The sequence below is a fragment of the Maylandia zebra genome, unplaced genomic scaffold, assembly GCF_041146795.1.
Source record: "Maylandia zebra isolate NMK-2024a unplaced genomic scaffold, Mzebra_GT3a scaffold03, whole genome shotgun sequence".
NCBI classification, from domain to species: Eukaryota; Metazoa; Chordata; class Actinopteri; order Cichliformes; family Cichlidae; genus Maylandia; species Maylandia zebra.
The window spans coordinates 4,027,866-4,054,044 of record NW_027490033.1 but is presented as its reverse complement, the minus strand read 5'-3'; the positions used below and the strand labels follow the sequence as shown (position 1 = coordinate 4,054,044).

Sequence of the window (26,179 nt, the reverse complement as noted above, 5' to 3'; positions counted from 1 at the left end):
GTTACAAAATACATTTTGGGGCATGTATTCTGTAATCTGTAGTGGAATACATTTTAAAAGTAACCTTCCCAACACTGTCTATTAGGTTCTCTTTGTGTCTTCATCATCTGTGTACCTCGCTGCCTCTCTGTGTTTGTCATGTCTAATTTTTCTTTTTACATATTCCCCTCCTTGTGTTTCATTCCATGTCCCCTCTGTCTGTCGTGTGCATTCATGTATGTTCCCCAGTCCGTCTTGCCTCTTTCTCTTCCCTCTCTTCCACCTTCATGTCTCTTGCTCTCTCTGTTTGTCCCTCTGTCTCTTGTTCCTTCTCTCTCGCTCTCTCCCTCCATGTCTCGTGTCCCTTAACTGTTTCCATCTTTGTGTCTCCTCCCATTGTTTCCCCAGTCTGTCTAGTTCCCATATTCCCAGGACACCGCTGGACAACAAGTGGGTGTTCCGAGACTGAGAGACAGCCAGAGTTGGTAAAAGAACAGACATTCTGTACTTAAGTAGAAGAACAAATACTACTGTTAAAAAATACTCCAGTGAAAGTTAAAGTACTGATTCAACTTCATTACTCAAGTTAAAGCAAAAAAGTACAGGCTCGAAGCGCTTACAGAGAAAAGCATAGAGAAAAGTACTTGGGTGAATGAGGCAAGTTGTAGAGAGTAGAAAAGTTTTATATGAGAACCAGTTCATTTACCATTACATGTTCATTTTATTTTCAGTTCTGTACTTTTTATATTTAATATTGATTCATTAGATTGACTACATGTATCAGACCTAACTCGCTGACTGTAATTGTTTATTTGTACATTATTGAACATTTAAAGGTGTGAAGTCTTGCACTTTAATAGAACAGAACAGTCTGGTTTCTAAAGCTACAATGGGAAATTATTGCGTCGAGGCTGCTTCCTGTCTGCACAAAGGTACATTTTTATTTTAATCAGCACACACGCAAGTAATGGAACTAAAGCTGATCGAGCTCTTTCTGCACAATGACAACCATATTAGGACACATAGAAGAAATGGTTGTATATATCTTAGCACAAATGACAATCTTAAATTATTAATTCTGACAGAGACCACATCCTCATTTTAGGTTTGACAGCATTTCTTGTAGATAATGGCAGATGGCTGGAGCATGAATTTAGGCTGCAATTTTGGGAAGGCCTCAGAGGGGACTGTCAGCGACTCCTGAGCTCACAGTCCGTTACAGTTTTTAAACTGTAACTGTAACGGAATACAGTTACTCATATTTTGTATTTTAAATATGTAACTCTGGTACATGTATTCTGTTACTCCCCAACACTGATAGCAGACAAGAAACTAAACAGGGATCACTTTTACCATCTTTTATGTATTTGCTGGTCATCTTATTTCTTCTATTTTGCAAGCACAGTGTTGCAATCATTGTCTTTGTGGTACAATGACACAGGCATAATACAGACTTTTTCATGTAAGATAAAGCATGTATGTTCTTCAGTGGTCAAACTGATGCCCTAAAGATGCCTAATGTGATTTGAAGAGAAGATAAAAAATCATGTTTTAACAAAAATAAGCAGCAGACACGTCTGTGTGTGAGTTATTCAGGTTCAGTAAGAAGGTAATATGTCTGCAGAATTTGTAATTCCTGTGCAGATATTGCTTGTACAATAAATAAAATCTTTTTAACTTCTTCTTCTGGAAAGTGCCTTTATATATTTAGTCATTTTGGGGCGATCCTGTCACGGTCCTGGGTTGGTGACCCAATGTTTTCAGTTTTGTATCATTATTGAATTTTTGTCATCGCTTATCTTTTCTAGTCTTTTTTATTTCTGTTCTGTGTTCTATGGTTGCTGTATCCCTAAATTATGTCGGCATCTGTTTTGTTTCCTGTTTTACTTTGAAAGTCGTTGTCTTATGTCAGTGTATTGAGTTTTGCTTCCCTTGCTCTCGTCATGTCAGATTACTCCCAGCTGTGCTCCCCTTCTGTGTCTCATGCCCTCGTTATCCCAGTGTGTATTTAAGCCCTGTGTTTTCCCTGTGCTGTGTTTGGCAGTTGTTCATGCGCTTAGTCCTGTTCCTATGGGTTCTCTATGTTTAGGTTCCAGTGTCCAGTCTAGTTTCATGTTCATGATTTTGGTTGTTTCAGTAATGTTTATTTCTCTGATGAGTCATCCCGGTGAATAAACTGCACTTTAAGTTAACCTCTTGGTTACGAGTCCTGTGTGTGCGTCCTCCATCCTGCCTGCTCCACAGCACACTACGACTGCTCCGTGACAGATCCTTCATTTAGTAGTAACCTTAGTTGGGGATATATATCACAGTTTACTTTCAGATATGAGCATTGTGATACCCGTAAATGAATCTATCATCATGACACATACAAAACAATAACTTACTGTGTTTTAATTTTCCTTCCACTCCATAACTGGCAATTCCCCCCCCCCCCCCCCCCCCCTTTTTTTTCTTTCTTTTTTTTCTTTTTTTCTTTTCTTTTTTTTTCTTTTTCCCCCTTTTCTTTTCTTCCTCTGTCTGGGTATAGTTTTGTCTTACACTGTGTGGTAGGACTTGAGTTCGAGCTTTTCTGTATGAATGATATGCTTTCTGAAAACTCAATAAAAACACTTTGATTATTATTATTACTGTGTTTTAATTGTTTGAAATCTGATGGTTAGACGAACTTAGTGTGTGAGGTTGCACTGACCATCAGAAATCTTGAGCCTTCGGGGGTGTTTTTTGTTCTTCTGTGAAAGACCTGCAAGCTAAAAGAAACCCATGTAGCTATAACCAGACAGTCAAACCCCTAGGTCACATTTGTATTGACATGCACAATTAAATCTTTTCAATGATTTAACAGTGTTGCTTTTCAAAGATTAGGATTTCAGAATTAAATTGTTGATCTAAATGTTCCACTGTTTTCTGACAGAATTAGTGTCACAAAAGGTAAAGAAGTTCATAATTTCATATAACTTTAATAATATGTGTATTGCTCACTGAGTAGAAGTGAATGCAGATGTTAGTGTTGCTCTGCATCTGTAAAAAACAGACCTGACTATTTGTGTGTCATATGTTTGTTTTGTTTGTGTCTTTGTCCCCTGAAAACTCATGTTAAAGATGTCCTGAGCACAAGGAATGTGTTACAAACTGTTACTGTAATCTCATTACATTTTTTAATAATGCAGTAATCTAACTCAATCCTGTATTAAATTTGCTAATTACGTTACTCTTACAATGATGTTGTTAATTCAAAGGAGCTTGCAAAGAAAAGCGTCTGGACTTCTTTAAGTTGCTTGAAGACGTTTCACCTCTCATCTGAGAAGCTTCTTCAGTTCTAAGGTCAAATGGTGGAGAGTCCCAGATTTAAACCTAGTGGGGGTAACCCCCCACAGAGGGACAAAAGGACCCCCTGATGATCCTCTAATCGCCTGAGCCAAGGTGTGAAACTGGGTGTGGGTCCCAATCAGCCAGAGTTTCGGGTGTGTTCATTGTGAAACCTGGCCCCACCTTATCATGCGAATTCCTGAGGTCAGATGGCCCAGGATGTGAGTGGGCGTTAAGGCGTCTGGGAAGGGATCTCAAAACTGGATTATAGATGGCAGAGAGTTGGTGTCGTAAAGCCCCGCCTCTGTTCAAAGATGGTCGCTCACAGTGGACATAGATGGCTTCTTTCACTCCTCTTTCAAACCATCTGTCCTCTCTGTCCAAAATGTGAACATTGGCATCCTCGAAAGAGTGTCCTTTATCCTTAAGATGCAGATGGACTGCTGAGTCTTGTCCTGTGGAGGTGGCTCTTCTGTGTTGTGCCATGCGCTTGTGAAGTGGCTGTTTGGTCTCTCCAATGTAGAGGTCTGGGCATTCCTCGCTGCACTGTACAGCATACACCACATTGTTAAGTTTGTGTTTTGGCGTTTTGTATTTCGGGTGAACCAGTTTTTGTCTGAGCGTGTTGCTGGGTCATGCTTGGAGAATGAACACACCCGAAACTCTGGCTGATTGGGACCCACACCCAGTTTCACACCTTGGCTCAGGCGATTAGAGGATCATCAGGGGGTCCTTTTGTCCCTCTGTGGGGGGAAACTCCCACTAGGTTTATATCTGGGACTCTCCACCATTTGACCTTAGAACTGAAGAAGCTTCTCGAATGAGAGGTGAAACGTCTTCAAGCAACTTAAAGAAGTCCAGACGCTTTTCTTTGCAAGCTCCTTTGACTACGATGACCTGGATGACTGAGAACCTTCACAGACGATGTTGTTAATTGTTGCTTCAGAAATGATCTTCGGTAATCTGCATGTCAGGCAGACAGACAAAACAAAATCAAACCAACAGCACAGACAACATGCTAACGTAAAGAGCTAACAAAGAAGAGTGATGATACAGCTGAGTGCATGCTGACTCCGACCAACCAGCCAGACCCTGACCCTCAACAGGTAACAATCAGTCAGAATCAGAATAGTTGAATAATCCCTAAGGAAAGACAGTTATGGGCAGTCAGACTGCAGCCTCTGTTTCTACCTGTACAGGTTTCTATGGTAGAATCACTGTGGCAATCGCTTTAAAGTCACTTTGGGCTGGTTTTCATCTTTGCTTTGTTTCGTCAGGTTTGTGTTCATGTGTAAAAAGTAGAAGAAACATCATTGTGTTTGCTTATTAGTACACAGATATTATGTTTGGTTATTATCAAAGGTTTCTTTTGTGTCCAACTATCTGGCTTTGAACAAAGTATAAGAGATGGCACATGTGCTCCTCTGACTGACAACTGGCTGGGAGTGAAGAGAGAAAATGGTAAATGGTCTGTATTTGTATAGCGCTTTACTAGTCCCTAAGGTCCCCAAAGCGCTTTACACATCCAGTCATTCACACATTCACACACACATTCACACACACATTCACACACTGGTGATGGCAAGCTACATTTTAGCCACATCCACCCTAGGGCGCACTGACAGAGGCGAGGCTGCCGGACACTGGCGCCATCGGGCCCTCTGACCACCATAATGGATTCTTACAGGGAAAGTGGCCTGGTAATGCTATGAAATACAGAACTGGATAATACAGGATTTCCTGAACTGAACAAAAAGGGTGGACTGTAACAGTAAGAGCCCCTGGGGGTCTGGTGTGTTCATCTTCAGTTGTGTTTGAGACTTAACCTGCTGGAGGTTCTTATTTGATGATTTCAGTGTCTTTATTTTACATTTTAGGAGTCTTTTAAAATTTGTTTTCAATAAGAAATTTCTGCCATGTGAAGTTGCATCTCCAGTCCCTTGTGTGCTTTTTTTCCATGTCCTTATTTAATTTTGGTATATTTAGTTTTTCTCCTGCCTGTGTTGAGCCTTGACTTTTGTTTTAATTAAATAAACTTTTTCTTCCCTTTTCTCTGTTGTGTCTGCATTTGGATCCTTATTTGAAATGTAAAACTGAAAAGCAATTGTCTGCAATTCTTAGGTGCACTCAGTTTATTTATGTAAAGAAAAATAATTTAAAGACATTGTCAATAGTTTGGCCACAGGAACTGCTTGCAGGACTCAGCTGTGAATAACAAAGCACATCTGCATGCTATTGTGGTCATTTCTCCTCACATTTGCAATGTTTTTCTGAACCACAAAAAGAGAAGTGTGTTACAATTGGTGCACTAGTGACGTAGGTCTTGATTATTTTTGGAGCTACTTAAAATGTATAAAAACTGAAGCCTCCAGAGCCAAGTGTCAGTTCTTCTGCTTCTGTGACAGAACTGCGTGTCTGAGCTGCACCAGACGTGATCTCTGCTCATCGAGTCTTCACTCCTCAATTGGTAAGAATTTTTTATTTATATTATGTATATTTATACACACCAAATTTATGGATTTATGCTCAAATTTAAATAAACTTTTCATTGAAATCCAGTTTTACTATGAATTCACAGTAATCACTGACACCTTCAGAGCATTACATTCATTAAAGACGTCTTCTCACCTTCTCTTCCAGACGACCGACACATACTTCAACCACTGCAGGTTAACCAACCACTCATCAGTAAAGCACAAAATAAGGTAAGTGTCCTCATGTGGAAAGGACTTAAATACAACTCCCATATATTACTAATGTAACAGATCCATTTAGGTAGAGTAAGAACACTACGCTGGATGTCTTTTAATGCAGGAAAGTCCTGTTTTATGCTGCACCTCTCTGAGGAGAATATCATTGTTCCTACAGACCATCAGCTCCATCAAAACCAAAGCAGGAAAGACTAATCCTGTGGCAGCAACAAATCATTTACATTTAATATCTGAGGACAGTTTCATGATCCAATATCATAAAATTTTAGGCCTGCTGTCAACAATAACTGCAATGTTGATTCACATGCATACATGCCAACCCTCCCGATTTTTCCGGGAGAATTCCGAATTTCAGTGCCGCTACCAAAAGTCTCCCGGAGCCACCATTCTCCCCAATTTCTCCCGATTTTCCACCCGGACAACAAAATTGAAAAACCATATCCCAGATTGGCCCAGCCAATTCCAGTTTCCAACAATGGATACTACTACTGCAGCTACTTAGTTTTAATTTTACTCTTATTACTCTTTCTGGGTCACAAAATAAACTTTTAACATATTTTCAGGCGACAATATAGCTGTGTAAACTTCAAATATCTGAGCCGGGGAGAACAGCAAACTCCTGGAACATCGTTTTCAAACCCCCGCGGTCTTTCGCTACTCAGGTTAAACATGATATATAAGTCACTTAAATAACTGAAACATGTTTTTGTTATTGGGTTTTATTTGTTCATGAGTAAATCGGTTTGGCTGAGATTAAAGTTATTAGATTAGATGAGATTAAATAAAACTTTATTAATCCCTCGGGAGGATTCCTCCGGGGTTTTCACACAGCTGAATAAACGTCAAACAGAAAACTGATTAAACAGAAGTGTGAGATGGTCGAAAATTTACGCCAGCGTCCGGTTATATTTTAGATAGCAAGGAGCAGACACCTGAGTTTCACTCCACCGAGAGAGCTCGTGATGTAATTCTGAAGGCTAGACCGTCCAATTTCACAGTTGCTCATTTCCGGTCTGCCCGGCTTTTGGAGGACCCAGCCCACTTAGACCACGAAGGCCGGGTCCTCAGGTGGACGCAGACTCTGAATTTGGACACCCCTGGCCTGTTTCCGGCTGGACAATAATAACGGTGACATTTAACTTATTTTATCCGATAAATAAACATTGTAAGATTCAAGTTTTTTGTATATATATATATATAGAGGGTGAAGGTAACGGTGGTCCCCGTGGTAATCGGAGCACTAGGTGCGGTGACTCCCAAGCTAGGCGAGTGGCTCCAGCAGATCCCGGGAATAACATCGGAGATCTCTGTCCAGAAGAGCGCAGTCCTGGGAACAGCTAAGATACTGCGCAGGACCCTCAAGCTCCCAGGCCTCTGGTAGAGGACCCGAGCTTGAAGGATAAACCGCCCGCAGGGGCGTGCTGGGTGTTTTTATATATATACATATATATACCACCCCTCCCCAACAGCCCTTTTGAATGTCTCCCTAATTCTGAGGTCTCAAGGTTGGCAAGTGTGTTCACATGGCTATTATTTTAAGAAGTATTAAATAATTCTAAGATTATTAAACAGTGAGGCCAAACAACATCAAGGTAGTGTCACTTTTATTAACTCTCCAGCAACCTGCAGTCTTTGCATTGAGGACACACAAACATCACAGTGTCAAAATATATGAGCTGCATTCATCTTAGCTTAATTTTTACAACATGTGACACATAATTTCACAGCAGTAAGGACAGCGCACACAGTAAGTGTGAAAAGTAGCTGTTATAACATCAGCACTGAAAGAATCGCCCACAAATTTCATCTGCAAGGCTTTCAAAATAAACATGCTCCCTTTTAGACTCGAGATTTAGAGTTTCAAACCATTTAGAGCTCAGTGTTTATAAGGTTTTATGCACGGAAAGTCAACAGTGACAAATCTGAATCTCTAACAACCTTTTGGTAAAATGGTAAATGGCCTGTATTTGTATAACGCTTTACTAGTCCCCAAGGACCCCAAAGCGCTTTACATATCCAGTCATCCACCCATTCACACACACACTGACAGAGGTGAGGCTGCCGGACACTGGCGCCACCGGGCCTTCTGACCACCACCAGTAGGCAACAGGTGAAGTGTCTTGCCCAAGGACACAGCGACCGAGACTGTTGGAGCTGGTGCTCGAACCTTCCAATTACAAGGCGAACGCCCAACTCTTGAGCCACGATTGCCCCGTAAAACGGTGTAAGATAAAATAAGAAATTACTTGGTTATTATTATTGTGAAGTGAAAAGTGAAGCTCAGTTAAAAAATTTGAAACTGTGAGGAAGGAAAAATTAAATTCCAGATTATCTCCCAAACAGCTACACAAAGTGAGTTTGGTGCTGCGGCTGCAGACTCTTTACCAGTCCATGCTGAAGAGACAGCTGAGCTTAAACGCGAATCTCTCACTTCACCAGTCGATCTACGTCCTTACCCTCACCTTTGGTCACCAGCTTTGGATAGTGACCGAAAAAAACGAGATGCAGATACAAGCTTTGGAGAAGGAGGTCTGGCCTTCTCTGCTTGGGCTGCTGCCCCCGTGACCCGGCCACGGATAAGCAGAATAAAATGAACGAATGGATTGAATTACAAAACAAATTATTGTGACTTCTTCTTTGCACCACTTTCACTTACACTTTCCCTACTTGCTAAATGCCACTTTAACCTTTTGGACATATTTGATATCCACTCTAATACTATAGCTTTAGCTGCACTAAACTCTTAATCCAAAACATGTTTCTGTTTTTAGTTTTCCACTCGAGTTTCAAAGCAGGAGAATCTTCAAATAAAATCTAAAGACAAACAATGTGGAAAAATAACCTTTTGTGAAATTTTTGAAGATGACATACAAAATCTAAAAGAACTACAGTTATAAGGATATCAATATATCCGTATATACCAAAGACATCGTAATCAACCAGTTATGGACAGCATTACATGACTTGATCTTTATTTTGTGATCTTTAATAATATGAATATTTTACATATTTACTTGCATAGTGAAAGCTTTAACTGATTTCTGTTTAGATATAAATTCATTCAAACTGGTCAGATATGCAGGTGCTGACCTTTCCTCTGGAGCGATCGTGGCTCAAGAGTCGGGAGTTCGCCTTGTAATCGGAAGGTTGCCGGTTCGAGCCCCGGCTTGGACAGTCTCGGTCGTTGTGTCCTTGGGCAAGACACTTCACCTGTTGCCTACTGGTGGTGGTGAGAGGGCCCGGTGGCGCCAGTGTCCAGCAGCCTCGCCTCTGTCTCCTCTACAATGTAGCTGCCATCACCAGTGCGTGAATGGGTGGATGACTGGATATGTAAAGCACTTCTGGGTCCTTAGGGACTAGTAAAGCACTATATAAATACAGGCCATTTACCATTTACAGGCCATATGAACTCACTGCAAACAATCTGACTTTTCAGAGAGTTTCCTACACTGAAGATCTTCCTCATTCAACCAACAACTGTGGGTGTTCAAGGCATCCAATCACACTTTGGCTAACTGAAAAAAGAAGACAAGGTGAGACATCTTTGCTAGTTATTGTTTGGAGCATTAGTATCATCTAATTTGTAGTTTTAAATATCTATTGCATTTTTACTTTAATAGTTAAGCACGATTAAAATTTAGGAAACAAAAATAAACAAGTTAATAAATTAAATGAAATAATACTGATTTATATATTCACTCTGTTTACTTTCTTTGCTATAGAAATACAATGAAGACTTCCATTTTCCTGCTGGTGGCGCTCTCTGTCATTGTGCTCTGCATGACTGACGGACGTGTTCGGAAATTCCAAAACCAGCATATAATCCGCGCAATCCCACGAGGGGGATGTGATTTTCTGATAGCAAACAGGAACATCAGAGATAATAATGGTAAATGTAAGCGCGAGAATACCTTCATCATTAGTAACTTTAATCAAGTTAGAACAGTTTGTGCTCCAAGGAATCGTATCAATGTGAATAGAAATCTTTATAGAAGCCCCAGGAACATGCGCGTTCTGTATTGTAAACTGCTGGGACAAACAACCAATACACATTGTAAATACAAACAGATACAGATGAGAAAGCGTATTGTAATTGCATGTGATAAAATCAGAGGAGGATTCCTTCAGCCTGTACACTTTCAGGCTGTAGGACTGCTTACAGCATCTCTTTTGATTTGAGAGATGCTGTAAGCTTGCTGCGATCTTTAAACATCACTTCATGATGCTGGTTTAGATGCTTTATAAGACTTTGTTACGTTTCTTAAACAGTGATGAAAATAATAAAGAGGAAATATGAGAGAACTGATTTTGAAATGAATGTTGAAAAGATACAACGATCACTAAAATTATGGCAAAATCGTTACACTTTGCTTTCTTAGCTTGCATGTTGTACATTTTGACAGTTGTTTCTAATTGGCTACATCTTCTCTTGTTCTCACAATTATTGCTCATCTTTTATTAAATAAAAACTGTCGCTGCTTGTAAGGTTGGCATTCTTGCAAGACTCAGTAATGCGTCCATAGCTACATAAAAGAACATATAAAAAAACATAAAAATGCATAAATGAATATTATGAACTTTACCCCATGTAATTTCATGTTGAGTTCATGTGTTTATTAAGTGTTTATGCATATTTGTTTATAAATGCATTTATTTGTAACAAAAGACATAACAAACAAACAAGGCTATAGTTATAGAATTCAGAAGTTAGTGGATGAATTCATGAAGGTTTGCTTTTTCCTGTCCAATAAATTGTGGCATGGCTGACGAGGCGAATGTCTTTGCTTATTATTTCTCCTGTTTTACAGTTCAATAATCTGTATTCACACCCACTGTCATTAATTGATAATTAATTAACCCTTAAACCCTGCAGCTGAGACAATAAAAACTAAAAATATCAGGAGCAGGTTATGAGTTGTGCTTTAAAATAAACTAATTTTCACTGATTATTTTATTCACAGCGTGTTTTAAGTGCGATGTAGAGTCTCTTTTGTTAGTCTGTGAGAGAGTAAGCTTTAGTGTTTGAATGTGTCCAACTTGAAGTTTCAGAGCTCTAATGTGTAGCATCTGCCTTAGAAATAATGAGCTCGAATTAACCTGTTTAATCCTCTCTATGTGCTAAAGGCTCATTTTTTAACGCAGCATTAATCTCATTGTTTTAACAGTGCTGATTGGAGCAAGCGGCACTCTGGGATCATGCTGTGTGGAAGAAGAGTCATGTGATTATTTTTTTTAAAGATTTTTTTATATGAGTGCACACAGAGTGTGAAACAGAAAGATAGGATTGACAGAGAAAGCTGATAATGTCCGTTGTGACACCTGCAATCCCTGACTAGAGTTTTAGGTTTTATCAGGCAGCTAACACAAAGAAAGCCTGGTTTAGGTGAACTTCAAATTCAAATTTTATTTGTCACAAACACAACCATACACAGTATGACATGAGGTGAAATGCTTGTAGCTGTGCAGTGCCCGACCATTACATGACAGTAGGTTTACAGTAAGATATACAAATTTACAGGTTACTACAAAATTTACAGTAAAATTGTGCAAATAACAGTAAAAATGTACAAATAACAGTTTACGTAAGAGATTATTAGTCAAGAGAAATTATAAAATTTAGGAAGTGTGCAAGAAGAAAAACCAGAGTGCGTGTGGTGATGTGATGTGTGTGAGAGTCCAGTCCTACACCTGGTTCAGGGCCCGAATAGCCTGAGGGAAGAAGCTCCTCCTCATTCTCTCTGTTTTGGCCTCAAGAGAAGTGCTTCCCAGACCTCAACAGTGAGAAGAGTCCATTATTGGGATGGGAGAGGCCCATCATAATCTTCCTGGCTTTGGTCAGCAGGTCAGGAAGCTCTGATCGAATGATGCGTTCGGCTGAGCGCACCACTCTTTGCAGATCTCGTCTGTCCTGCTTGGTGCTGTTCCCAAACCAGGTGCAGATGTTTCCCGTCAGGACGCTTTCGATGGTGCAGGAGTAAAAGTTCTTGAGCACCTTCAGTGGCAGATGGAAGTCTCTGAGTCTTCTGAGGAAGAAGAGACGCTGGTGGGCTTTCTTAACCACGGTGTTGATGTGACAGGACCATGACAGGTCCTGATTGATGTGGACACCCAGGTATCGGAAACTGTCCACTCTCTCCACTGGTGTGCCACTAATGATGAGGGGCTTGTAATTCCTGCTTTGTAGTGAAGTCCACGATCGGCTCCTTAGTCTTGCTGACATTAAGGAGGAGATTATTCTCCTGGCAACTTCCTTCATTGTACAAATAAAACTTACATTCAGATTCCCTCTCACCACATATCCAACCCGATATCATGACCAGCAGCTTTTACAGCTGTGGCTCCAGCAAACATCAGCTGATACTAGAAATTAATATTAAATAAATTCTAACAACAGCTGATCAAGCTTAAACGTGCTGCTGTTGATTAGTGCGACCTCCGCTGGTTTCCTCTTTCTGGCGCAAAGTGGGCGATAAACAAACGAGAGAAAAGCCGATCAGCTGATCATTGATCAGTTTCATGATTGAAGAAGCAACAGGAGAGGCAGGGGGAGAGAATGAGAGAAGAAGAGACGGCTGCAGCGTAAAGACAGAATAACTCCAGCTTTGTGTCTTTTTTTCATTCTAGCTGAAGTACGGGACAAACTGTTTTCCTTTTCAGCTCAATACGAAACGTGTAATATTTTCTCTGAATGCGGGACGATTCAGTTTTTTACGGGACGGTTGGCAACTCTACTAACTAACCTTATGAATAAACTAAAGTTCACTATCAGTAACATCATAGCACTCACCCAGCTGTATAGAAACTCCGTCATGCTAGCTAGCACGCAGTACGAGATATTGTAACTGACAGTAAAAAGTCAGCACAACGAAAATAAACTCCACCTAAACTTGGTTTATATCTGACCCAGATAGACTGCAGGTCATAACTTCTTACCTGAAGTTCAGTTCACCTGACACTCGGACCGGCAGCCGCCTTCGGTCTCTCCTCCTCCTGCCTCTCCTCCTCCTGCCTCCCCTTTCCATCATCCACCTGCTGGCCTCTGTGGAAGCTCCGCCATAGCCACCACTAAACAACTGATTTATTTTTACACATCAGCCATCATTTGGCCAATCCACCACCTTTCATTGCTTATACTGTTATTAAAAAAAACGAACAAAAATCATCCCCCCATAAAAACGAAAAATCACCACCGGCATACCAGGATGGCCAGTCCAACTATGGTCGTGCCATCAGTTAACCTTTCGCGTGCTCAGGGTTGCCGACCCCTGCACTAGGTTATGCGGTTGACGCCACGTTTGCATGTTTTTTACTGACCTTTTGTTCGAGTAGCTAGATAGGCCTTTTTGTTTTACATTTCATTTTATGTAGGCACAGGGAAGCTATTGACCTCTTTTTGTTTTATTATTTTTTTGGTTTGGCTCAACCACCCAGTCCTCCTCCCCCCACCTTTTTGTTTTGTTAAGTTTGGCTATCAAGGCAAACAATCAAGCAAGAAAACTAAACTAGGAAACATCAGTTACTATAAGAATAAAACAATAGCATAAGCAACATTGAAAAATCCACCAACGCAAAACAGTGGGACAAAGACTCAGAACTATGACACACAGACACTGACAGTGTTCTTGTTAATGCTCTGCCTCTTCTGGATCTTATTTAATTAGCTAAAGTGGACGGCAGTCTTTCATATTCTGATATTATTAATAGTTTACCTGTATTAGACTCTTTCAGTCCACCTGAATCACACAAAACAACATGTTACAAGCTGTTTTGCTGCTGGCTCAGTGAATTTGAATTTGGTGCATGTTACATCTCTCTGTTCAGATATGATGTTGTACTCATTTTTTCCTTTATTCAAATAAGAGCAGTTATTGTTCATTTAATCAAATGCTGCTCAATCATCCGTGTAATGAAAACTTTGATTCTGTTCATGTCACGATCCTGAGTCTTTTGACCCAGCGTTTTGAGTTTGAGTTTATTTCTATGTTTAAGTCCATTCTTCATCTCTATTATGCCTGTCATTACAGTTCTTTGTTATTAGCAGTGTAGGGACTAACGCGTTATTAAGTAACGCGCTACAGTAACTACGTTATTATTGAGGTAACGAGCACGGTAACTCATTATTATGCCAAAATCAGGAACGCCTTAATCGTTACTGGGATTTGGATAGGGTCTTTATTCGTTACTTTGCGTGTTGCGTTCGACTTACCTCGGAAATCAAAACACGGACCTGACAACGATGTGTCGCTGGAGTAAACGGCGATCTGGTTAGCCTCGTCAGAGAAGTCGGCATTCCAATATGGCAATGCCCTCGAAAACTGTTGTTTTGCTGGCCCTGTACAAAAATAAATTACTATTAAGCAGCCATAGCTGCACTCGGTGGGCCGATGGTGATTTTTCGTTTTTATGGGCCGATGTTTTTTTGAACAATGAAAGGTGGTGGATTGGACAGATGCTGGCAGATGTGTAAAAATAACTCAATTGTTTGGTGGTGGCTATGGCGGAGCTTCCACAGATTCAGTAACATTAGCAAGTGGTGGAGGCCAGCAGGTGGATGAGGGAACAAGGGAAAGGGGAGGCAGGAGGACAGACCCGAGGCGGCCGCCGATCCGAGTGTCAGGTGAACTGAACTTCAGGTAAGAACTTATGACCTGCAGTCTATCTGGGTCAGATATAAACCAAGTTTAGGTGGAGTTTATTTTCATTGTGCTGACATTTTACAGTCAGTTACAATAGACTATGCGCACCTTAGCATATGCTACTTCCGGTGGGGAAACTCCTGTGGGGCGCTTCGTTTCCGGTGTGATATTCGCGTCTTGTTTAAGGTCGGATTTCCCAAAAACAGTCAACCAAATGGACGAATCAAGCGGTGATTTACATTTCTCAAGATGTCTTGGGCATTTACCGAATATATATGTAGATGATGTTCATCAACTTGTCGATATTTTTCCATCGCGCCTCAGAGCAAAAGAGAGAAAGGACTGAAATTTCTCAGTATTTTTATATAGAGTCCCCTCGTTTATTGCAGGTGTTACGTTCTAAAAATAACCAGCGAGAGGTGAAATCTGCGAAGTAGCCAGCTTTATTTTTTACAATTATTTTAGATTTTTTAAGGCTGTAAAACCCGTCACTACACACTTTATACACTTTTCTCAGACAGGCATGAACAGTTTCACACTTTTCTCTCTTGTTTCCATTATAGAATGAAACCAAAGATGTTGTTTTCAGTCCCAGTGCTTGTGTACAGTTAAAAAATTAACTAAATTTTCTGGTGTGTATTTTCCAGCAGAGGTTTAGCTCTGTGTCGTGTGTCTGACATTTTGTGGATGTCAGAGAGCATCATTATTATTTCCTAACTTTAGGTTTCAAAACAGGAGGGAGACTGATATTTACTCACAGTAAATATCAGTCTCCCTCCTGTTTTCTATTTTGCAGAGCCTTATTGATGAGCCACAGCTGTTGTTTTATTTTCTCCCCCTGATATCTGTAACTTTATCATTTAAACTGTTGATATGGCTCCAAGCAGCCCCATTAACTTTGTAATTGACTTTTGTTTCCTCCTTTCTCCTCTCTATTATTTACTGCCGATATATTGTGAGTTTATATCAGTAGCATTTGAGCAAAACCTGGTGAGGATTTAGAAGAGCTTCAACATCCCATTAAATTCAAATTCAAATTTTATATGTCGCATACACAGTCATACACAGTCATACACAGTACGATATGCAGTGAAATGCTTACACAACTGCTCGTGACCTAAAGAAAAAAGAAAAGGCTATGAATAAGATAGGAAATAAATATGAAAATTAAAAAGGGTAAATTTAACTAGGAAGGAATAAAATAAAATAAAATATAAAAATTAAAGTTAAAAATGAAATAACTGTACAACAAAATACACAATACACAGTATAGAACTATATAAGAATGTATGAGAAATATAAATATTATATACACAATAACAGCAGCTGTACAAGTATTAACTGGAAATGAAGAATATAGTGACCAGTGTTGTGCAATCCACATTATGTCTTGTGCAGTGCAAATATGCTTAAAGTGATGAAGTGAAAACAATGTCCAGAATGTCCAATGTGTGTGTGTAAGAACTATATGTGTGGGTCAGTACTGTGTGGTGGTGTGATTGAGAGACCGTATCGCCTGCGGGAAGAAGCTCCTCCTCAGTCTCTCTGTGTTGGTCTTCAGGGAGCGGAATCGCTTTCCTGACCTCAACAGAGAGAACAGTCTGTTGTTGGGATGGCTGAGGTCCTTCACCATCTTCCTGTCCTTGGTCCAGCACCGCCTGCTGTAGATTGAGTGCAGGTCAGGGAGCTCGGAGCGGATGGTGCGCTCAGCTGAACGCACAACCCTCTGTAGAGCTTGTCTGTCCTGCATGGTGCTGTTCCCGAACCAGGTTAAGATGTTTCCCGTCAGGATGCTCTCTATGGTGCATGAGTAAAAGTTCCTGAGCACCTTGGAGGGCAGTTGGAAGTCTCTCAAGCGTCTGAGGTGGTAGAGACGCTGACGGGCCTTTTTCACCACGGTGTTGATGTGACAGGACCATGACAGGTCCTGCGTGATGTGAACTCCGAGGTATTTGAAGCTGTCCACTCTCTCCACTGGGCACTCGTTGATGACGGGGGTCTGGTAGTTCCTCTCCTGCTTAGTGCTGAAGTCCACTATCAGCTCCTTTGTCTTACTGAAGGAGGCTGTTCCTCTGGCACCAGTTCTCCAGATTCCTAATCTCCTTCAGGTAGGCCGCCTCGTTGTTGTCAGAGATCAGGCCCACCACGACGTTATAATTTTAGTATCGCACAGACAACATAAATTACAACCTAATCCAATCTGAAGACACAATTGAAGCTTCAGACATTCACATATTGACAGTGAAACACTGCCCTCTGCTGGACTCCAATAAAACAGATCATACTTTAAAATGAGGCAGCATCAACAAGCTGTCTGCAAAAAAAAAAATATATATATATATATATGAGAACAAATTTTGCATGAAATACAGAACGTATTGATTCTATGAATCAAAAAAAGCACTCTGTAGTATTCTACAGAAAGAGGAATTTCTCGGCACAGTACTGAGTAACTTGTCAACCATGGAGAAGGCACAGTGTCCACCTAAAGCCCATATTTAAAAAACAGAGCAAACAGTTTTCTCGCATCGCTCAAGGTGAAGGTAATGCTTCACCTTTTCATTTTCATATGACTTATTATGGGCTTCGATCTCATGGTGAAAAATTAAAAAGTATACACATTAAAATCTTTTAATATGAGGTTGTACAATGTCTTAAATTGACATGGCTAATGCCTATTAACTTCTCATCAGTGATCATGGATGAATAATGAAGGAGGAGGACTACCGCACTAAAGTGAGTTTACAATCCAACATAGAAACTGACCCCCTGAGATGGAAAACTTTTATATTCAACGATACTCAAAATCCTCATTCTTGACTTATTACCAAAAGAAAAAAAATTATTATATGTTCTGATGACATTCAGTTGGATCTGATTTACACATCAGAGGTTTGTTCAAGTAAATATATTCAAGTCAAGTGAAATAAAGAGCAGAAAACACTTCATGAGAAGCAATGCAAAACGTGACTTTCAGCAAAGCCGTGCTGTCACACTGTGGTTAGACTGAGGGTTTGTCAACAGTCTGATGACACTGCATCAGAGACTTGTCTTTAAACACTTTGTTCTTTTCGTGACCACAACTCAACACCTTGTGAGTGTTTGCAGCCTGGTAATGCACCGTGACCCGAAACTGTGAACAACTGAATCTGTTCTGAGAGCAGAAGAAACTTCTATGAATGCAATAACTCTAGATGTTATCACACTAACTACATGTTATAATGTAACACTTTGTGTCATGTAAAACTCTGAAGTCAAGGTTATAAATTGCCATGTTTGACTACTTTTGAGTTTACCTTTATAAATTTTACTTTTAAAACTTTACAGTCATCATTTCATTGTGACTAAATCTAAGCAGGAATGTTTTTTAATCTCTATGAAAACGTTTTTAATCAGTCAATTTTAATATGAATTGAAAAATATAAATTGTATATTTCAAAACTATGTTTAAGTTGCTGATGCTTTTAACTGGACTTGGAGTATACATGCATAATAAACTGGACTGGGTTAAGAACACAGCTGCACTCTACAGGAAGGGCCAGAGTCGTCTCTATTTTCTGAGGACAATGCTCAGGATTTTTTCCAAATCTGTTGTGGCCAGTGCCATCCTCTATGCTGTTGCATGCTGGGGCAACAGGTTGACGGTCACAGGTGCCAACAGACTCAAACTGATTCGCAAGGCCAGTAATGAGTGGAGATGGACTCCTTCAGGGTGTCTGAGAGGCAGATGTCGTCCAAGAAAAGAAGCACATTCAATGAGAGACTGAGATTACCAAAATGCACCATTGAACAACACAGGAAATCATTCCTGCCCGTGGCCATCTCCCTGCACAACTCCTCCATCTAATACAGTTATACCAGCTGGCACATGTTCTACAGTAAAATAACAAATGACAAAATTCATTCTATCTATCTATCTATCTATATCTATATATATATCTATATATATATATATATATATATATATATATATACACACATATACATATACACACATATACATATACACATATATACATATAATCTGATTCTGATTATTCACTTTAAATATGAATACCACACCAGACAGCTCATATTATTCAGAAGGCACCTTTATTGCTTCAATGCAAATTAGAAGGTGATTAACAGCCAGATGCTGCTAATCCACTGCATTTGAATAATTGCTCATCAGCATATGTGAGCAGCTCTATAAAAGCAAACATTTTGTCAGTTTGCTGGTCTGGAGTATTCAGGTGTTTGTTAACACAATGTCATAATGTTCCCAGGAACTGATGACCCAGAAAATTCACCCCAGGGTCAAACTGTGCAGTGGTCAGAAAAAGCTCAAAAATCCAGAAGCTACATCTCAGACTCTAGAGGCCTCAGTAAGCAAGTTAAATGTTAGAGGCCATGACAATTAGAAAAAGTTTGAATAAGTGTGGCTTGTTTGGAAGGGTTGCAAGGAGACAGTCTCTGCTCTCTAAAAACAGCATGACAGCATGGCTGCAAGTTTAGTAGCAAATTTGCAAAGCATAACAGCACAAACACCGCATACCAGCTGTTAGCATGGTGGTGAAGGGGTGATGATTTGAGCTTGTCTTGCAGCTACAGAACCTGGGCCCTTGCAGTCATTGAGTTTTCCATGAAGTCCCTTGTATACCAAGTAGTCTACAGTCAAAACTGAGTTTTGGTAATGCAGCAGGACAAAGATCCCAAGCAAATTAGCAGAGCTACAACAGAATCAAGGTGTTGCAATGACCAGGTCACAGTCCACAACTCAACCTGAAAAACAGTGCTGGGAACTTAAGAGAGCTTTACATAAACAAATACCACAAACCTCAATGAACTGACGAAACGATGTAAAGAAACGTCAGCCAAAAGTCCTGCACAACCGTGTGACAGACTAAGAGTCATATAGAAACAATTTAGTGACACTACTGCTGCTAAAAGGTGGCTCTGCAAGCTACTCACTCATGTACAGTGCTTAGTTTTTCAGAGTACTCTATAGATTCCTATGAAAACACTCTTTTCCACATGACTGTATGTCAGATAAAAGAGATATGATCTGTGAAGAGGATTCTGAGAAGAGAAAACATCTGGGGACCTGTCCCGAAAAGTTCATTTTGTTCATCTGGACGTAGAGTTTTCAGTAGCAGGAACGCTCTGTCACTCATCCGAGTTCGACTTCAGACTTCTTCTGTCTCAGCTCAGCGCAGGTTTCCCCAACCTTTGTTTGAATTTAGACTTTACATGTTGTCCAGTTTCAGGCAAGGGAACTGAAAAGTGTGCTGAGGATAAATGATCAATTAGGCAGATGTAAATGAACAACAGCTGCAGGCTGGTGGCTCTGACATCACACCTGATGGACACCTAGAAGCCTAGATTCAATTGTTTTGGAGTTTCTGAAGACCGTCTATGACTCTGGGGTGACATCAATCATCTTTTATGGTGTGTTCTGCTGGGACAGCTGGGGCTTCCCTCTTTCCCCTGCTGGGATGGGCACGCACACGTCGCTGAGATGTGTGGTCTCAGGTAACTGGTACTGCTGGAGGCTGCAGGTGACATAGTCATACTATACCAGTGTAATAACTGAAATAACACAAATAGAAATGAATAAATAAACAGATAACATAGTCACATGAACAAGAGGAGCCTATAGAGATTCTAAGTAGCTGATCTTGCAAAAGCAAAATGTGTTCTGCACCACAATGCATTCAGGTCACAATTCTGATTGCAAAAGCTGGCAGATAGGACAGGATATTAAAAATAAAACAAAAACCCACCTCCCACCACATGCAGGTCCTACAGTGACACGCTGCTGCAACAACAGTGTGTGAGGAGAAATTTCAGATATCTTTCCAGCTGCTGTCAGACTCTACAATAGAGTCTTAGTGCCCACTTTAAAATTAGGTGTATACAACATCAGGGGAATAACAACACGTGATATATTACACCGTGCCATTATTTACTTAACAAAAACTAAGCCAAAAGGCAGTTTCTGCACTTTTTTCACAAATGTCAATATTTTTTTAATTTACTTATTTTTAAAACATGTGGTTTATTGAATTGAAAAAAAAAATAGCTGCAATTGTTGTAACGCGAGCTATGAAAGACAACCTGCATCTGCAGCTGTGGTCACTGGTCCTCACATCATGTTTGCAGCATGTTCTGAACCACAAACAGAGCAGTGCTAACTGGTGGGCTGGTGATGTAGACACTGATGCTAGTTAATTTAAGGTGGGGCTGCTGAAATGTTTAAAAGCTGAAGCCCCCAAAGTTTTACTTGTCTGTGACACAAATGAGCTCCAACCTGCTCGGGTAGAATTTAACAACAGCTGAGCTGCACTAGACCTGGTCTCTGCTCATCTTGACTCCTCGTTTGGTAAGAACTTTTTATTTGCATATTTAAAATCTTTTATAGACAGCATGTTTATTTTGAATAACTCGATCTCCTGCCACACTTATACTCACATTCACTAACCAGATATGGGCTTTAAAACATGCATCATCTGGGTTCTGTGACCATGAATATCGTGCATAAGAAATGTGCATGCACAGGCAGAGGCCTATCTTTTTTTATTTATGTTCAAATAATGTTCAATTTTAATTCCCCTTTAGAGCATTTCATTTACTGAAGACATCTTCACCACCCGCTGTTCCAGACGACTGACTCGTGCCTGAACTCCTGCAGGTTAATCAACCAACCACTGATCAGTAAAGCAAAAAGTACGGTAAGTGACCTCAGTTGGAAAAGTTTGCTTAAAAGTTTCATATCTTTATAATATAAATAATTATATTTAGCAAGAATGTTGTCATGACTGAGTGCAATGACCGTTTCCCTCTGTAAGGTTCAATGTGTGGATGCAAGTAGAGAAGTTGTCTTTAGATACACCTCATGAATAGGGGTGGGTTTTTATAATCGATTTATCGATTAAAATCGATTCTGGCTTGGATAACGTGACATCAATCCATTAAAATCCTGAATTGATTTTTTTTAATATAAATTTATTTTGCCCAAAATGCCAGAATCTCTGGTGAAAGATCACAAACTTTCAACAACCACCAAACAGCTAAGACAGTAAATGAGAGCAGGAACACGGATTCTGCACAAAGATGTAAACACACAGCGCGGAGCGCGGATCAGAATCAGTTAGATGTCGCCTTTCTCACAGTCGGGGCTGAAAGCCGACAGCTGGCTGATTCTGATTTGTCGGCGGGTCCGCGCTTTGTGTTCACGCCCTTTTTGCGCTGATCATAAAGCTGTTAGTTTTATCTCTCTCCAAACAACATTGACTGAACCAGCAGCAAACGAAGCAGCAAACTACGCTTCACATAAACATCGTCATGAATTCACTCTGACTTTTGCCGTTTTGCTTCCACCACGATGCACAGCTCTCTCTCTCTGTCTGTCTGTTGTCTTGCTTGTTACACAGAAGTCTACTGTTGTTTACAGGCTGTCAGCTGCTGTTTTACTTACTTCCGAAAAGAAAACCCAATTTCTGCCGTTCAATACTAAACAAATGTAAACTTTTTAAAATTATGCAAAATGCAAAACGCTTAGCCGTGTCTCTAATAAAACCGCGGTAATGTCAGAGGTAACGTTCATATGTTGATTAATGGTTTTCTTTCATTTTTGATGTACTGCAGAATATTTTTATAAAATCCCAGAACAGTAAAACCACCTTCATGTTTTTCTGTGTTTTATCTTCAGCTACTTTGACACAAAGGCATCTGCTGTGACGCTCACACCTCTGATAACGTCTTGTGTGTGTCAGCTTCCTTTTTATAGATACAATAAAATGTACTGTACTGATCTGAATTATAATATTTCTGACTGTCCAAATTTCCCAGATTCAAATCGAATCGAATTGAATCGAATCGTGGATCGAACTGATTCGGTACCTTGAGAATCGGAAGCGAATCGATTCTAGAAATCAGTGACGATACCCTGCCCTACTCATGAACTCATCAACTGAGAGTTAAAAAAATCATCAAATTTATTTAAATGACTTGTTGTTAATTTCCACTACTTTACATAAAAACTTCTGTCACATGGTAAATGGCCTGTATTTGTATAGCGCTTTTACTAGTCCCCCCCTAGGGACCCCAAAGCGCTTTACACACCCAGTCATTCACACACTGGTGGAGGCAGCTACAGTTGTAGCCACAGCTACCTTGGGGCAGACTGACAGAAGCGAGGCTGCCATATCGCGCCATCGACCCTTCTAGCCAACACCAGTAGGTGAAGTGTCTTGCCCAAGGACACAACAACCGAGACTGTCCGAGCTGGGGCTCGAACCGGCAACTTTCAGATTACAAGGCGAACTCCCAACTCTTGAGCCACGATCACCCCAAATGAGCTGCTATGCAGGCATATTCAAATATTTCTAAGATTATAAGGTCTTACCAGCAAACTCCACAATTTTATTTGTGTCTTCGTGAAAAAAGTCAAGTTTAATCTTGTGAATGTAAAAAATTATTAGGTAAAGCAGCCCCTTCATAATGTCTACATGCTACCAAATGTATGTAAATGATTACAATTTCCTGTTTTAAAAAAATCAAGTAATACTTTTAAAAATTACACAATATTATTGTTCAACATGTCCTCCGTGCCTCTCTGAAAAGTTTCAAAATATTTACTAAAGTAAAAATTAGACTGGTTTTGATATTGAATTTTTGGAAGCTGTTATATTGATATTGATTTTTTATTTTTATTTTATTTTATCATTTAATGATTTTAAAAGTCATCATTAAAAGGAATAAGAAAGTAATGACACATGTTTTTAGTTAGTTTCATTTACTTTAATTATTATTTTTTAAATGATCCTTGGCGCATATATTCCTTTCAGGCACTCTCCAATAACCTGCGGTCTTTACAGTGAAGACACGCAAACATCAACCTGGAACATAACTGTATGAAAATATATGATCCGTATTCGTCTTAGTTCATAGTTACACTGTTTAAAATAGAATATTAAACCAAACAGCGGTAATTACCTGTCCAGCAGAGATTCGCTAGCTCTTGTTTCATTTCAAGCTCAGTTAAATTATTTCTTTCTGCTTTTCCTCATCAGCGATCTTCCGTCTTTTCTTTTCGACTTGTCTCTCAGTCCGCGCTTCCTGCTCAAGTAAGTCAGCCCCCTCCTCTGGCGCGCATGCTCTGCGCAGCGCGTGCACCACAGGTGTGGAGAAGTACTGATTAGTGCTCCAGTTTCAACATAAACGCTTCCAGAAAGCGAAACATGCTCCTTTTCAGACTAAAATATCAACGTTTCAAACCATACTCCAGGGTTTTTAGTTCACCGTTTACGAGGTTTAACAAGAAAATAAAAGACAAATCTGAATGTTTGAAAATGATTTGAAAAAATTCTGTAAAGAATGGATCAGAAATACTAAAATTATCCTTTTACTTAAATTTAGTTGCTTTATTCATTTGTTACATAAGTTAAACAAACTTATGTGGGTTTCTATATAAGTCAATAAAGAAACAAGAACAAACTGAGAGGTTCTGGAAGCGTCGAGTTCAGTTTGCAAATTTATCTAATGCAAAAAACATCTATGAATAAAACTTTTTTATTATTATTATTTTTATTTTTTATTTTGAATAAATGAATAAAACTTTGTTGGCCAGCAACTTTTCAAAAAGACAAAAAAGAGAAAAGCTGGTCATAAAAAGAAGCTATTATCTGGGGGGAAATAATCATTTGATCCTCTGCTGAATTTGTAAGTTTGTTCACTTATATTAAATAATCAGTCTCTAATTTTTTTTTAAAGTATTTTCATTTTGATGTAATGAGACAGAATATCAACCAAAATTGAATAAAAAATGTATTCGCTAAAATAAATGAATTGATTTATATGTCACTGAGTGAAGTAAGTATTTGATCTCAAACACAACTTAGTACTTGGTGGAGAAACCTTTATTGCCTAGCACTGCGGTAATATGTTTCTTGTAGTTGGTCACTGGGTTTGCTCACATCTCAGGAGGGATTTTTTTCCACTCCTCCTTCCACAAACTCTCTAAATTCTTTAGATTTCTTTGCTGCTGTTTGGTAACTTTAAGCTTCAGCTCCCTCCACAGATTTTCTTCAGGACTGAGGTTTGGAGACTGCCTTAGCTCCACTCCATGTCCTTGTGCTTCTTCTTTAGCCACACCTTTGTTGCATCAGTGGTATGTTTTAGGCCATTGTCATGCTGGAAGACCCATCGATGACACATCTTCAGTCTTTTGCCTGAGAGAAAGTGGTTCTTGTCCAAGATTTTGCAGTACATGGCTCCATCTACTGGCCGCCTCAGTGTGGTGAAGTCGTCTTGTATCCTTGGCAGAAAAACAGCCCCACAGTATAATGTTTCCACTTCTGTGCTTGACAGTGGGGATGATGTTCTGTGGGTTACACTCAGCATTTCTCTTCCTCCAAACAAAGTGGGCTCAGTTCATGCCACAGAACGCTTGTTGGGTTGTCGAGGATCAAAAACTTACTTCACTCAATTATATGCAAATCAGTGAAAAGAAATCATGTATTGTGTTTTTTTTCTGTTGGTGTTCTTGTCTCTCTCCAGTAAAATAAAACATCCACAAAAAATAGAGACTGTTCATTTCTTCATAAGGGAACAAATTTACAAATTCAGCATGGGATCAAATACTTACTTCTGCCACTACAGTGATGACGCTTTTGTTGCATTAAATTCTTGATCTGGAAAATGTTCCTGTTTTTCTCTCTCCAGGAAACAATGAGGATCATGTTTACCTGTTTGCTGCTTGTGCTGCCCTTTGTTACTGGACTCTCAAAACCAGCCAATCTTCAACCCAACCGAATTGAGAAGCGACTGAATGAAACAAATTATGAAAAGTTTAGACGACAGCATGTAGATGCCAAGATGAGCGTGAAAAAATGTGATACAGAAATGAAAAAAAAAGAAAATATATGCTGATCGAAACAAATGTAAGGATGTTAACACATTCATCCTCAGTGATTACAAACAGGTCAAAGCCATTTGTAACGGTCAAGGAAGATATGATCAGACGAATGGCACGACAAAGAGTGTAGCAAAGTTTCGCATTGTTAGATGTGACCTAAAGAACAATGGAGCCAGGAAACCCAAATGTCAGTATAAAGGCACACTTCTCACTAACAGAATAGTTGTGGTCAAATGTGAAGGAAAGTTACCTGTGCACTATTATGGTGATGAAATGACCTTTGAATCCAATAATGCAACTATAGGAAAAATCCCCATGCGCTCTACTTCTGTACCCACAAATTTACATTTCTGAGAAAACAAAAGAGCAACATTTAGCATCAGCTCTAACTAAACGTCGCTGGAAACGTCTTCTTCATTATAAGTTTTTATTTGAGTCTGTCTTAGCAATAAGTATATACATTTTTTAACATGTGATCAACCTCTATTTCTTCACATGTTACATGAAATAACATAAAACTATTATTTCCTTCTGATGAGGGAATTTTATATTCATCCCACCAATACCGACATATTAATTGTACTGACTGTAGGATGCTGTGTAGAAATAATCTCTTAGATCCAGCTTGCTTCTAATAAAATATTTTT

General features: G+C 39.6%; 2 long non-coding RNA genes across 2 annotated transcripts; both read left to right on the top strand.

Moving 5' to 3' along the window:
* The first annotated feature begins 5,683 nt into the window (after positions 1–5,683).
* Positions 5,684–10,465, top strand: LOC143415748 (uncharacterized). Its single transcript, XR_013096180.1, has 4 exons — positions 5,684–5,755; positions 5,929–5,993; positions 9,436–9,532; positions 9,722–10,465. It is a non-coding gene; the product is annotated as an uncharacterized LOC143415748 (long non-coding RNA).
* A 10,448-nt stretch (positions 10,466–20,913) lies between these two features.
* Positions 20,914–26,179, top strand: LOC143415749 (uncharacterized). The gene is made up of 3 exons (XR_013096181.1): positions 20,914–20,996; positions 21,233–21,345; positions 25,340–26,179. It is a non-coding gene; the product is annotated as an uncharacterized LOC143415749 (long non-coding RNA).